This window comes from Callithrix jacchus, chromosome 10, assembly GCF_049354715.1.
Source record: "Callithrix jacchus isolate 240 chromosome 10, calJac240_pri, whole genome shotgun sequence".
Lineage (NCBI taxonomy): Eukaryota > Metazoa > Chordata > Mammalia > Primates > Cebidae > Callithrix > Callithrix jacchus.
In genome coordinates this window covers 55,050,157-55,066,582 of record NC_133511.1, presented here as the reverse complement: position 1 = coordinate 55,066,582, position 16,426 = coordinate 55,050,157, and the positions used below count along the sequence as shown (strand labels likewise).

The 16,426-nt window shown below is 36.7% G+C and overlaps 1 protein-coding gene across 15 annotated transcripts in view; it reads right to left on the bottom strand.

Moving 5' to 3' along the window:
* Positions 1 to 16,426, bottom strand: part of DLG2 (discs large MAGUK scaffold protein 2) — a 2,299,762-nt gene that overhangs the window by 1,839,046 nt on the left and 444,290 nt on the right. The window lies entirely within an intron of this gene.

Below are 16,426 nucleotides of genomic sequence, written 5' to 3'. Positions count from 1 at the left end.
ACTAAAAATACAAAAAATTAGCTGGGCATGGTGTTGCATGCCTGTAATCTCAGCTACTCAGGAGGCTGAGGCAGGAGAATTGCCTGAACCCAGGAGGCAGAGGTTGCGGTGAGCTGAGATCCCGCCATTGAACTCCAGTCTGGGTAACAAAAGCAAAACTCCATCTCAAAAAAAAAAAAAACACTGTCTGTAAATAAATTATCCGTTTGATTATAAATCATAAGAGCTCCATTCCAGAAAGGCTCTTTCCCCTACCCAGAAAAAAAAAATGCTGCACACAGAGGCCAAGAATAATCTAAACAGACAGGCCTTGCTAGGTTTCCCCACTCAGTATATTAGCATTGGATCATATCCTTTCTGTCTAATCATATTTCTACATGGCTGTTCATACTTCATTGAACTTAATCATAAAATGGATAGTTTTCCCTATATCTTTGGTAAGATACCCTATCCTTCATTCTAAAGGCTACTATGTCACATAAAACTATTATCAAATAAATTTGTATGCCTTTTCTCCCATTAACATGTTTTTGACCATGATTTTTAGTGAACCTTCAGAGGGAAAAGGGGAAGCTTTTCCTTGGGCCAACAGAACTATCTTTTAGAAACTAGTTTAGCCAATGACTAGAGGTATTAATTGCTTTTGGTTTATGACTCAGTTTTGTAGACTCTAGACACTTGGGTGTTTCTGCTAGTATGATATCTGGTATTATATTCATGAATTTATTTTTCATCATGTGGAAGATAACCATAGTGGATTTCAAAATAAAATAACTTTCTCTTAAATAACAAAGGATTAATCATATGCTAGACCATGATCTTATATTATTTATTTTCAGTGACAGCTGTATACATACAAATCAGTTATATTCACTAAAATAATAATGAAATTCTAACTAAAAATATTAGCATCTGTGGAAATTTCATAAAATGTTTAACTAATAGTGCATTCTCTTATCTCAAACATACTCTGGAACTATTATCTGATTCTATTCTTGAAGAATGCTATGAGTTGGACAATCATATATCTGAATTTTCAGGAACATTCTCAATTTTAAATATCCTGCCCTGTATAGAAAAAATCCATACTTTTATATAATTTGAAAACTATGCTTCCTTTAGATTAGACAGTAATATAATTCATTATTTATTCCATGAACATTTACTGAGAAGTTAACATATGTAAGGATCTAGCTTAGTCCTGAGAGGATATAAATCATATATACAGGGCACACAGAACCTGACTCCCCAGTATTAAAGGGGAGTTCTATCATGCTTACAATCACTATAATACAATATGGAAAGTGCTAAGCTCCCCAAGGGGAAAAAAAATGCTTACTGATCCAGGTAAGGACAGTATACCATTTTAAGGATCAAAACAATCCATTTTGAATTCTCCACGTAAAGCTCTCCATGAACAGGATCAAAGGCAGGTGGATGTCCTTAGACCCACTGCAGTACTATGTAGACAACAATGTGTCAAGCTTGTAGATAATGGATATTTTGAAACTTTTTCTTCACCATTACTTTCTGATTATTAAGTTATTGACAGTTCTACCTCCTGAACAAATCTCACTTTCTCACCATAATATTTTCAAAGTTGGATTTAACTCCATATGACACAAGCTCCTTTCTCTGCAGGGGAAAAAAAAACTTTAGGAATATGGCACTTCCTCTATCTTTTTTGCCAGGACACTCTGCCTGTTTAATAAGAAATTGAATTGTAAAATTTCACTATTGCAAGAATGACTCCTTAAGAGGTCAAATTATTAAAACAAGCAAGCAATCAACCAAAATCAAATCTGAAATAGAAAAGATGATAGTCACTGCAACCTAACCATTCTCTCCAGTCTCCACAATGACTCAGTTTTGTAGAAACTCTAACATCTCTAACTCTGATAGTAACACAATCTACAGGGAAGAGTGTGGAACTGTATGACATCTCTTTGGCCCATAATTGTCCCATGTTGTGCCATATTATAAGTAATCTGATGAATAGGGAGAGCTGTGTACTGCAATGACTCATTCCTGTGCTTTTAACAACTATCTTCAGAATCTTACCTAAGCATCTTTTCACTGGGTGAACCAGAAAATTTTAATACAGGTTTCTAGCTTAATATACATATACTTAACAAAACAACATACCATTCTCTGACATCAACAAAAATACAGTCAATCATCTACTTCATAAACATTTATGGAATACTTACTGCCTAAAAAGCTCTGAACCAGATTACAGCTGTGTAAATGAATTTAACACTTGATATTAAGATATGATCTAACAAGTGAAACACCTGAGCAAGTCCTTTAAATGCAGTATGCTAAACACTATAACAGAGGCCTTGGTCGGTATATAAAACAGAATTTTTTCTTGTTGAGGTCATTAGAAAATTGGTGATTGATAGACAAGTAGGCCTTTAAAAAGATTAAATAGGATATTTCCAGATGAAAACAAAGGGGAAAATATTCCAGACAGAGGAACCAACAAGAACAAGGCCTAAGTAGGGCTTAATGTCAGTTTAGTTCAGGCAGTAAAGATAATGCTAAGGAGATGGCACAATATCCAGTAAAAATGAAAACCAATAGATAGTTTTAAAACTGTTAGCTTGGGGAGGTTTAGCTACAGGAGGAAAATCCTGATTATGAAGATCAGTTAAAGCTTATTTATGAATCCTTAGGAAGGTTCTAAGAAAGCCTGAATTAGATCAGTGACATTGTGAATGCACAGGAAGGTCAAATAGAGAGATATTACAAAAAGCTATTAATATTAGTGACATTTTACAGTGAAATGTCTTTGTGCCATCTCAGTAATATATCTTTGAGGTAAGTATGAATGTACTCTAATTTCATTATATTTGAAAAATATTAGGTAGAAAACCAAAGTACTCTCACTATTTAAGAACATATTATTGGAAAGTTAGCTAGAGTACTCCAAGGTAAAATACTTCGGTAAATTATTCATAGATAAATGCTGAGTTAACTTCAGCCTCAGCAAAGTAACTACCAGCTCTGTGAGTTACTCACAGGCTTCCCAGGTGATTAATTTTGCAAGCAGAATTATTTTTCTTTTACAAGTTAGTTTGAATATATTTTCTAAAATTAACTAGAATTGGTCTCCTTGTCGCTGGTTTTTCCTGTCTCTGATATATCATGCACAATGCGGCCAGCTAAACCTGCCCCAGCATAGCTGATAATGGGAATTCTATGCATAAAAACCTTCTATGGCTCACAAGTGCCTGAAGAAGAGCGTCTAAATGCTATAGTATTGCAATTAAGACTTTCAAGCAGACAGCTACAATAACCTAATCAGTCTTACTATTCTCAGCTTCCCATCTACTAATCCTAAATATTCACTATTAATAAAACCTTTCCCACTTCCTCCTAAGAAAGGTCATGAGATGTCAGGCACATGTTTATCAATCTCCACTATGTCACATTTTCTGTGTGCCTTTGATAAAGGCATTTAACTTCTATGAGGCTTACTTTCATCTTCTGGAAATTAGAAGTAATATCTACCTACCACATCAAATCCTATTTAAAACAAGAGGAAGAATCAGTCAAGTATCTACCATCCTGGATCACTATAGAGATTAAGAGATAATATATTTAAAGTGCCTAGCCTGGACTTTATTTATAAGTATCAGGTTTTATTACTCTTCTGAGCCTTTGCTCCACACATAGTTTTCTCCACCTGCAAGACCTTCAAGCCAGGTCTTATGCATTACTCAAAGCCCATTTTTAAACCCACCTAAATACGAAACCGTCTCTAGTATTCTAGTAAAAATCAACCTTTCTCAACTATATTGTAATGGAAGCATTCTTGCCTTGAAGTCCAATTCCTGATTTTATCTCATTTCTAACAATATAACCCTGAACAAGTTGCTCATCCACAGCTTCCCGATTTCTAATGTGGAGAGCAACACTAACTCTACATGCCTCACTAAGCCATTATGAGAATCAAGTTAGATATGTTATATTTTTAATTATAAAATGTTCTATATATGTGAGAGACTGTTATTTCCACTAAAGTATAAAATCAAATAAAGAACTTTGGTTTTCCTCATCTTTATAACTGATATCCAAAAGATATGTTATGAAAGAACATCAAGGCCAAAAAAAAGAAAATAATTAATATCCAGGCCAAGAGCTAGAATATTGGAATCGAGAAGGGATCAAGTAAAAAGGATAGGTTAAAGATAGCTGGGCAGAGCTGAAGTTATGAAGAAAAAGCATGTTCCTGAGGTTCACTTTTACATAGCAACCAATGTGTGCAAAGGTAGGTGGCAGCTTAAAGAAGCTACACAAAGACAAATATACATAGCAGATGTTCAATAAGTGATAAAGAGAAGGGAGGGAAGAAGAAAAGGAAGAGGAGAGAGAAGAGAAACAGAGAGGGTAACAGTTTCATCATTCCTCTTAAGTGCTCATTTCTATGCCCCTTGCCAGGCTGCTATGATAAAAAGTTAACTAGTAGCTAAAGCTATGTATGAAAACAGTTACTTCTCCTTTAATATTCCTTTTCCTTGACTGTTCCTTTTCTCTCTACTCTACCCGTCTTCCAACTCCTATTTATCAACATTTACTTTCCTCCCACCATTACCCCATACCTCCACATACCAACACAAATCCATATCAAGTAATTACTCTTTTCTACCCACTCTCTCAGGAAAATAAGCTAAACCAAAAAATAAGCCAATGGCAACAACCAAAAATTGTTTTTATTTAAATGTCAATATGGAGTTCTAGCAAGCTCATTCAAGAGCCGATTGAGAGCAGTACTGTGTTACCCTACAAGAGCATGTACAGTTCAACAGGGACTAACTTAAATCCCTTTGTCTTATAAAGCCTCACCAAAATATCCATGGAAGGAATTATAAGTAACAATAATTGGTAAATAAGAAGATGCATGAAGTGCATTGTACAGTAATGATGATGAGATTTTTTTTTAATTTTTTATTGCATTTTAGGTTTTGGAGTACATGTGCAGAACATGCAAGACAGTTGCATAGGTACACACATCGCAGTGTGTTTTGCTTCCTTTCTCCCCTTCACCCACATTTGGCATTTCTCCCCAGGCTATCCCTCCCCAGCTCCCCCTCCCGCTGGCCCTCCCCTTTCCCGCCTAATAGACCCCAGTGTTTAGTACTCCCCTCCCTGTGTCCATGTGTTCTCATTTTTCATCACCCGCCTATGAGTGAGAATATGCGGTATTTCATTTTCTGTTCTTGTGTCAGTTTGCTGAGAATAATATTCTCCAGATTCATCCATGTCCCTACAAATGACACGAACTCATCATTCTGATTGCTGCATAATATTCCTTGGCATATATGTGCCACATTTTCCCAATCCAGTCTATCATCAATGGGCATTTGGGTTGATTCCAGGTCTTTGCTATTGTAAACGGTGCTGCAATGAACATTCGTGTGCATGTGTCCTTATAGTAGAATGATTTATAGTCCTTTGGATATATACCCAGTAATGGGAATGCTGGGTAAAATGGAATTTCTATTTCTAAGGCCTTGAGGAATCGCCACACTGTCTTCCACAATGGTTGAACTAATTTACACTCCCACCAACAGTGTAAAAGTGTTCCTTTTTCTCCACATCCTCTCCAGCATCTGTTGTCTCCAGATTTTTTAATGATCGCCATTCTAACTGGCGTGAGATGGTATCCCAATGTGGTTTGGATTTGCATCTCTCTAATGACCAGTGATGATGAGCATTTTTTCATATGATTGTTGGCCTCATATATGTCTTCTTTTGTAAAGTGTCTGTTCATATCCTTTGCCCAATTTTGAATGGGCTTGGTTGTTTTTTTCCTGTAAATCTGTTTGAGTTCTTTGTAAATTCTGGATATCAGCCCTTTGTCAGATGGGTAAACTGCAAACATTTTTTCCCATTCTGTTGGTTGCCGATTCACTCTAGTGACTGTTTCTTTTGCCATGCAGAAGCTGTAGAGTTTCATTAGGTCCCATTTCTCTATTTTGGCTTTTGTTGCCAAAGCTTTAGGTGTTTTGTTCATGAAGTCCTTGCCTATTTTTATGTCCTAAATGGTTTTGCCTAGATTTTCTTCTAGGGTTTTTATGGTGCCAGGTCTTATGTTTAAGTCTTTAATCCATCTGGAGTTAATTTTAGTGTAAGGTGTCAGGAAGGGGTCCAGTTTCTGCTTTCTGAACATGGCTAGCCAGTTTTCCCAACACCATTTATTAAACAGGGAATCCTTTACCCTTTGCTTGTTTTTGTCGGGTTTATCAAAGATTGTATGGTTGTAGACATGTTGTATTGCCTCCAATGCCTCTGTTTTGTTCCATTGGTCTATATCTCTGTTTTGGTACCAGTACCATGCTGTTTTGATTACTGTAGCCTTGTAAAATCCGGTAGTGTGATGCCCCCCGCTGTGTTCTTTTTGCTTAGAATCAACTAGGCTATGCGGGCTCTTTTTTGGTTCCATATAAAGTTCATGGTGGTTTTTTCCACTTCTATGAAGAAAGTCAATGGTAGCTTGATGGGATAGTGTTGATTCTGTAAATTACCTTGGGCAGGTATAGCCATTTTCGCGATATTAATTCTTCCTAACCATGAATATGGAATGTTTCTCCATCTGTTTGTGTCCTCTCTTATTTCATTGAGCACTGTTTTGTAGTTTTCCTTGAAGAGGTCCCTTACGTTCCTTGTGAGTTGTATTCCTCCTAGGTATTTTATTCTTTTAGTAGCAATTGTGAATGGCAGTTCGTTCTTGATTTGGCTTTCTTTAAGTCTGTTATTGGTGTAGAGGAATGCCTGTGATTTTTGCACATTGATTTTATATCCTGAGACTTTGCTGAAGTTGCTTATCAGTTTCAGGAGTTTTTGGGCAGAGGCAATGGGGTCTTCTAGGTATACTATCATGTCGTCTGCAAATAGAGACAATTTGGCTTCCACCTTTCCCATTTGAATACCCTTTATTACTTTTTCTTGCCTGATTGCTCTGGCTAGAACTTCCAGTACTATATTGAATAGGAGTGGTGAGAGAGGGCATCCTTGTCTAGTGCCGAATTTCAAAGGGAGTGCTTCCAGTTTTTGCCCATTCAGTATGATATTGGCTGTTGGTTTGTCATAAATAGCTTTTATTACTTTGAGATACGTTCCATTGATACCGAGTTTATTGACGGTTTTTAGCATAAATGGCTGTTGAATTTTGTCGAATGCCTTCTCTGCGTCAATTGAGATAATCATGTGGTTTTTGTTTGTCATTCTGTTTATTTGGTGAATTATGTTTATAGACTTGTGTATGTTGAACCAGCCTTGCATCCCTGGGATGAATCCTACTTGATCATGATGGATACGTTTTTTGATTTGCTGTTGCAATCAGCTTGCTAATATTTTATTGAAGATTTTTGCATCTGTGTTCATCATGGATATTGGTCTGAAGTTTTCTTTTCTTGTTGGGTCTCTGCCAGGTTTTGGTATCAGGATGATATTGGTCTCATAAAATGATTTGGGAAGGATTCCCTGTTTTTGGATTATTTGGAATAGTTTCAGAAGGAATGGTACCAGCTCCTCTTTGTGTGTCTGGTAGAATTCGGCTGTGAACCCATCTGGACCTGGGCTTTTTTTGTGTGGTAGGCTCTTAATTGCTTCCTCGACTTCTGACCTTGTTATTGGTCTATTCATAGTTTCAGCTTCCTCCTGGTTTAGGCTTGGGAGGACACAGGAGTCCAGGAATTTATCCATTTCTTCCAGGTTTACTAGTTTATGTGCATAGAGTTATTTGTAATATTCTCTGATGATGGTTTGAATTTCTGTGGAGTCTGTGGTGATTTCCCCTTTATCATTTTTTATTGCATCTATTTGGTTGTTGTCTCTTTTCTTTTTAATCAATCTGGCTAGTGGTCTGTCTATTTTGTTGATCTTTTCAAAAAACCAGCTCTGGATTTATTGATTTTTGAAGGGTTTTTCGTGTCTCTATCTCCTTCAGTTCAGCTCTGATCTTAGTTATTTCTTGTCTTCTGCTGGGTTTTGAATTTTTTTGATCTTGCTCCTCTAGGTCTTTCAATTTTGATGATAGGGTGTCAATTTTGGATCTCTTTATTCTCCTCATATGGGCACTTATTGCTATATATTTTCCTCTAGAGACTGCTTAAATGTGTCCCAGAGATTCTGGCATGTTGTGTCTTCGTTCTCATTGGTTTTGAAGAACTTCTTTATTTCTGCCTTCATTTCATTGTTTATCCAGTCAACATTCAAGAGCCAGTTGTTCAGTTTCCATGAAGCTGTGCAGTTCTGGGTTGGTTTCTGAATTCTGAGTTCCAACTTGATTGCACTATGGTCTGAGAGACTGTTTGTTATGATTTCAGTTGTTTTGCATTTGCTGAGGAGTGCTTTACTTCCAATTATGTGGTCTATTTTAGAGTAGGTGTGATGTGGTGCTGAGAAGAATGTATATTCTGTGGATTTGGGGTGGAGAGTTCTGTAAATGTGTATCAGGTTTGCTTGCTCCAGGTCTGAGTTCAAGCCCCAGATATCCTTGTTGATTTTCTGTCTGGTTGATCTGTCTAATATTGACAGTGGAGTGTTAAAGTCTCCCATTATTATTGTGTGGGAGTCTAAATCTCTCTGTAAGTCATTAAGAACTTGCCTTATGTATTTGGGTGCTCCTGTATTGGGTCCATATATGTTTAGGATCGTTAGCTCTTCTTGTTGTATCGATCCTTTTACCATTATGTAATGGCCTTTTTTGTCTCTTTTGATCTTTGTTGCTTTAAAGTCTATTTTATCAGAGATGAGAATTGCAACTCCTGCTTTTTTTTGCTCTCCATTTGCTTGGTAAATCTTCCTCCATCCCTTTATTTTGAGCCTTTGTGCATCCCTGCATGTGAGATGGGTTTCCTGGATACAGCACACTGATGGGTTTTGGATTTTAATCCAATTTACCAGTCTGTGTCTTTTGATTAGTGCATTTAGTCCTTTTACATTTAGGGTTAATATTGTTATGTGTGAATTTGATACTGCCATTCTGATGCTAGCTGGCTGATTTGCCCATTAGTTGTTGTAGATTCTTCATTATGTTAATGCTTTTTAGCATTTAGTGCGATTTTGGAATGGCTGGTACTGGTTGTTCCTTTCTATGTGTAGTGCCTCTTTCAGGAGCGCTTGTAAAGCAGGCCTGGTGGTGACAAAATCTCTGAGTACTTGCTTATTCGCAAAGGATTTTATTTTTCCTTCACTTCTGAAGCTCGGTTTGGCTGGATATGAAATTCTGGGTTGAAAGTTCTTTTCATTAAGGATGTTGAATATTGGCCCCCACTCTCTTCTGGCTTGTAGAGTTTCTGCCAAGAGATCTGCTGTGAGTCTGATGGGCTTCCCTTTGTGGGTGACCCGACCTTTCTCTCTGGCTGCCCTTAGTATTTTCTCCTTTATTTCTACCTTGTTGAATCTGATGATTATGTGCCTTGGGGTTGCTCTTCTTGTGGAATATCTTTGTGGTGTTCTCTGTATTTCCTACATTTGAGTGTTGGCCTGTCTTGCTACATGGGGGAAATTTTCCTGGATAATGTCCTGAAGAGTATTTTCCAGCTTGGATTCATTCTCTTTGTCACATTCTGGTACACCTATCAAACGTAGGTTAGGTCTCTTCACATAGTCCCACATATCTTGGAGACTTTGTTCATTCCTTTTTGCGCTTTTTTCTCTGATCTTGGTTTCTCATTTTATTTCATTGAGTTGATCTTCGACTTCTGATATTCTTTCTTCTGCTTGGTCCATTCAGCTGTTGAAACTTGTGCATGCTTCGTGAAGCTCTCGTATTGTGTTTTTCAGCTCCTTTAATTCATTCGTATTCCTCTCTAAGTTATCTATTCTTGTTATCATTTCCTCGAATCTTTTTTCAAGATTCTTAGTTTCTTTGCATTGATTTAAAACATGTTCTTTTAGCGCACAAATGTTTCTCATTATCCACCTTCTGAAGTCTAATTCCGTCATTTTGTCACAGTCATTCTCCGTCCAGCTTTGTTCCCTTGCTGGTGAGGAGTTTTGGTCCTTTCTAGGAGGCGAGGTGATCTGGTTTTAGGTGTTTTCCTCTTTTTTGCGCTGGTTTCTTCCCATCTTTGTGGATTTATCCACCTGTCATCTGTGTAGTTGCTGACTTTTCGATTGGGTCTCTGAGTGGATGCCCAGATTTTTGATGATGAAGTATTTCTGTTATTTGGTTTTCCTTCTACCAGTCTAGCCCCTCTACTGTACGACTGCTGAGGTCCACCTCAGGCCCTGCTTGTCTGGGGTGCACCTATAGCAGCTGTGCAACAGTGAGGGATGCTACCAGTTTCTTTTTCTCCTATCTTTGTCCCAGAATGATGCCTGCCAAATGTCAGTCTTTTGGATATAGAGGGGTCAGGGAGCTGCTTGAGGGGACAGTCTATACTTTATAGGAGCTCAAGTGCTGAGCTGTGAGCTCTGTTGTTCATTCAGGGCTGTTAGGCTTCTACGTTTAATTCTGCTGCAGCAGAACTTATTAAAAAAAACCCTTTTTTTCTCAGATGCTCTGTCTCGGGGGGGTGGGGGCTTTCTTTGTGAGTGTCCGTTGTGCTGTCCTGCCCAGCTAGGAGGCAATCTAGTCACTATTTGCCTGCCGAAGCTCCGCCCTGCTGGTGTGAGGTTTGCCCTGTTGCTGCAGGCTCTGCCCTGCTGCTGCGGTCTCCGCCCTGCTGCCACGGGCTACGCCCTGTGGCGGAGTCTCTCTGTTGTAGCGGGTTGCCTCAGCAATGGCAGGCTGCGTCAGCAATGGGTGTGTAGTAGGGGCGGATTGCTTCAGTCATGGCGGAGGCCCCTCCCACACAGAGCTGCACCATCTTGGGTTCAGCTGTGCCCTCAGGGAACCTCTCCACTGGGAGCATTTGGAATTGCCATTTTGTTTGTCCCACTGCTCTACCCCAAACGCTGTTTCCCAGGAATTTCCTGGCCTGGCTCACTGTCCACGTCCCATTCAGTCTCAAGTTCAGCCCTCTCAAGTCTCAGATTGCCAGTTCTACAGGGCACCTGGACTAGTGCACTTTGTGCGGAGCGCTGTGTAGCACCGCTGCACTACAGTGCCAGCCACCGGCTGCACCGGCTGCCGGCTGCACCAGCCAGCCTCTGCCTGGCATCCCACATCTTTTTTATACCTGGGAAATTCCCCGTTCAGTGGGCAACAAAGATCCATCTGTAAATGTGGCCCTGACTCACCCTCTCCACGCATTCACCGAGAGCTTCAATCCTGGGTTGTTCTCACCACGCCATCTTGAGTCCCCCTCCAAGATTTTCTTATATTCACATAATGCTTTTTGCTTGGCAAAATGCTTTCTCATTGATTATTTGATCTGAATTTCCAGGGAGAAATGATGAGACGGGGGGAAATTCCTATTACTAATATGAATTTTAATACAATGCAGTTTGATAAAATTCTTTCTTCAAAGATATATATATATATATACATATATATATCCTTTTATTTGATTCTCCCTCACATATAGTTTTTATCTCCATTTACTGATGAAAATAGTGAGACTCCGAGATGTAATAGGACTTTCCAGAAGATCATTATCAATATATGTGCTCTTTATGGAGCATTTCCTAAGTTCAGGAATTGTACTCAGCACTTTACATACCTGACACCTTATTTATTCTTCACAACAACCTCATGAGGTAGACACTGTTATTACTTTAACATTTTACAGATTAAAAAAACCAGATAGGTTAAATAATTTGATAATGGCCATGTAACTAGCAACTGGCAAAAGCAAAATTCAAACACAAGGCTTTCAAATTACTCTTAACAGTTCTGCTATGCCAAGCAGCCTCCTTCCTGACCCAATGCTGTTACTGTAACACTGTTAGTAGTATAAACTTACTTTCTTTCTGTCACCAAGTTAGAATTGCAGATTTAAGCCCAGCCACTCAATTTCTATGGAGAAAATACACACACGTGTACTTAAAGCAGAAGTGAGGAGGATACTGTGTCCTTTTTTCCAACCAAAAAAAAAACCCATAAATTAAGCAGAAAACTCACCAAAATTAGGAGCTAAAAATCAGTTAATATAGAGTTGGCAGACAGGAGAAGTGTAATATGTACCTCAGTATAGAATATCATAGAATAGAGACATGAATTACTTCTAGTTCAGCAAAACACCTAAGAAAACAAACAAACAAAATCAAGACTTGGAATAGATGCTTCTTTTAAAATGTTTTTAAATAAGCCATTTCTTTTATATTCCTAAATAAATATTTCCTCTTGTTTCAAAATATCACCAACCAAACATAGACTAGCCCTATTATGACTCTGCTCCTGTCATCTTATAATATCAACAATACATTGCAGGTTAAAATGCTATGGTATGTGGAGGATCAGGATGCTGATTTACATTTTCCAGAAACTTCATATAAATCAGAGTTTAAGTTGAGCTTCTATCACACATATGCTGAGGAAGTAAGAAAACATTTCTTTCCACCAGTCACTGGAAATGAAATTTCAAAAAATAATAGGTGAAATTTGTATTTAAGATCCTTCCAAGCTGAATGCAAACAAGTCAATGTCACTTCCTTTCCAGACAAGAAAAGTCTAAAACCTTGACCTCCATATCTTTCAAACCTACATACTATTAAATTCACATCAAAGTTTTGCTTCAGAAACCCAACTGATTTTGTTTCAAGAGGAAATGTAATCATTGGAAGGCATACTATAGGGACTCCATGAGACCTAAAATAATGATCCCATTGTTCTTGCTATCGACCTTAATATATATACTAAATATGTAGCTATAATAATGAAGCCTGTGGAAACTAATTGTGAGTTCAACAGATCCAAGCAAAAATAAAATATTTCTAATTTCTAAAAACAGGAGATTCTGTATGCCTTTTTGGAAGCTCAGATCAACTCATTCATATGCTCAAAATTTTCCAGTGGTTTCTATTTCTCTCATAGTAAAATCTTTCCAATAGCCTCTAAAACTATCCCTTATCTGGCCTCCTCTCACTGCAGTTAAAATGGCTTTTATAATACAGATAGGGCAATAATGGATGCTGATGAGGATGTGGAGAATGGGGTACCCTTGTACACTGTTGGTAAAAATGCAACTTAGTACAGCAACTGTACAGAATACTATGGAGGTCCCTCAAAACCTAAACATAGAACTACCATATGATTCAGCAATTCTACTGCTGGGTATACACATAAAAGAAAGAAATTCAGTATATTGAAGAAGTATCTGTACTCCAAAATTTACTGCAGCACCATTCACAATAGCCAAGATATGAAATCAATGGAAGTGTCAATCAACAGATGAATGGGTAAAGAAAATGTGGTACATCACATAATGGGAATTTATTCAACCAAAAAAAAAAAAATAAAGAAAGAAATCCTGTCATTCGCAACAACATGAATGGACTTGAAGGATATTATGTTAAGTGAGATATGCCAGGAACAGAAAGAGAAATATCACATGTTCTCACTCACATGTGGAAGCTAAAAAAATAAAATGTATGTATGCATGCAGATGGAAAGCTGAATGATGGAAACAAGAGTCTGGGAAGGGTAGTGGGGAGGGGGGAATAAAGAAGAAGTGGATAATAGATGCAAAAATACAGTTACATAGACAGAAACAGATCTAGTACTCAGTAAAACAATAAAGCACCTATAATTAATAATGTATTGTATATTTCAAAATAATTTATAAAGCAAAATTAGAATTTTCCTAATACAAAGAAATGATAAATGTTTGAGGAAATGGACATCCCATTTACCCTGATTTAATCATCACACATTATGTGCTTGTATCAAAACATCACATGTACCCCATAAATATGTAAAACTATTATGCATCCATAATAATTGAAAATAAAAAAGAAAATATACAAAAAATGCACAAGTTGCTAATATGGGTTACCTGGCATGTTGGAAGGATAGAGCTGATACACTATTAGCATGGAGTGAAAGGAGAGTCCACAAAAATAGAAAAAGTTGCTTTAAAAACAACTGTATTTAGAATAAAAAGTATATATTTATCATTTATGCTTTTATGCAATATATATGGGACTATGCATCTAGAAGTTGAATAATGTTTTTGAAAATTTAAGTTGTTTCATAATGACACATGCACTTGAATGTTCATCGCAGCACTATTCACAATAGCAAAGACATGGAATCAACTTAAATGTCCATTGGTGGTAGGCTGAATAAAGAAAATGTGGTACATATACACCATGGAATACTATGAAGCCATAAAAAGGAACAAGATTATGCCCTTTGCATGAACATAGATGAAGCTAGAGGTCATCATCCCTAGCAAACTAACACAGGAACAGAAAACCAAATACTGCATTTTCTCACTTATAAGTGGGAACAAAAGGATGAGAACACATGGCCACTAAGAGGGGGAAAACAGACACTGGTGCCTTCTAGAGGGTGGAGGGTAGGAAGAGGGAGAGGATCAGAAAAAGTGACCATTGGGTACTTAGTGCCTGGGTGATGAAATAATCTTACAACAAACCCCTGTGACATGAGCTTACCTATATAACAAACATGCTCATGTACCCCTAAATTTAAAATAAAAGTTGAAAATGATTTAATTAATTACTTTTTTTAAAAAATAAAGAAAATGTGAAAGCAATAAAAGCCTAGAAAAAAAATACAGGAGAATACTAAAAAAAAAAAAAAAAGATAAAGCAGAGAAGAAAGAATATTTTTAAGTGACAATTTTATCACATAAAAATTAAAACTATTTTGAAGGTTAAAAAGTATGATAAGCAAAATTCATAATAAACAAACCAGTACAAATATAATAATTATGACAACAGGATGGCATGTTTCATAAATAAACTCCTCTTGCAAAGCAATAAGAATTTTACTATCACTTAGAAAAATAGACAAAGAGCTTGAACGAATCATGAAAGAAATATAAATAGCCAATAATCATAAAATTAGTTGAGTCCCAATAGTGAACACATAATTGCAATCTAAATCATTAAGTAAAACATTTTATCTATTAATTTGACAATATTTTAAATAAGAAAGTAATGCTACTAAAGATTGGCCTTTTGAAAGATGACTGATAGCATTGTTCTTCAAAACAGCTTGTTAATCTGTACCCAGAGCCTTAAAAATGTCCATACCATTGTACTCAATAGTTTCGTTTATAAAAACAATCCTAATGAAACAGTTAGAAAAAAAAAAAACAATGGCTTATCCACATACATATCCATTACACCATTATTCAAAGCAGGAAATTGAAGATAGCCTAAATTTGAATGAAGATCTGCTTAAATAGTTCCAAATTATGGAATATTAATAGCCATTAAAATATTTTCCAAAAATGTTAAATATTATGATATGGATAAATGCTATTAGTGGAACAATAAATGCAAAAAACATAAAACACCCTCCATGCTACTGTCCCAATTTCAGATACATATATTTGTATAAAAAAGGCCTAAAAAAGTAAAAATAATTACTTCTAGATGCTAAAATTAGGATGTTTATCTTTTAAGCTTTTAAGCATAATTTCACATAGTTGATATCTATTATTTAACAAAGTATTGTCATGATTAACTTTTTTTTAAGTAACTAGGGTGATCATTAAGCTCTGTTCTTCCCAGTTTACAAATCAGCTCTGAGCAGGACATAAAGTATATGAGTGGCCTCAGTATTAACAATCATCAGCAATCAGCATGCTATTGCTCGTCACTAGGATTCCATGACACTAGGATTCCAAAACATGGGGTTGGCTACATGACTCCAATCTTGACAAATAGTGTGTGTCAGAATGTTCTATCACCTCTCTTCAAAGTATTGACTGCCACCTAAAAGTATCCATTGACCTGTCCCTGTTAGCCCTTAGCTATGAAGCTGAGAGATGCCTCAGCTCTCCTTAGCCTTTGGTAAATGTTAATTCTAACAGTAGTATCTAAACTTTTTGATTCCATACTTCTATCTGTAAAAATTAGTTGATCAAACAACTCTACTTTGTATTTATTTTTACAATGCATTACTACTAAAATATGTTATGTTACTCAAATATAGAAAAATTTTAAAGAACGTGATTAAAAGAAATGGAAATGGGAATTCCAATATTTTATTCTTACACCTCTACTAATCATTTCATTCATGCCCCAGGATATATGCCCTTGCTATGGAAATCATAGCCTTAGATCACACTTCCTTATTCTAGTATCCATCTCCTTCCTCATAGCATACAGAACTATGGTCTGAAATTCCAAAATCCGTTAGAATTCAGTCAGCTCAAGCTGTGACAATATTGATAACAGAACCCACTCAAACAATATAAATAATCATGTCCTTCCCATGCCCTATTTTACGGTTTGAAAAAACTGAATTTTAATATATGAGAAATTGCATACAGTATGGTATAACTACATTTCTATTACTGTTGTTGCCATTTGTTAATAATAATTACTAGTA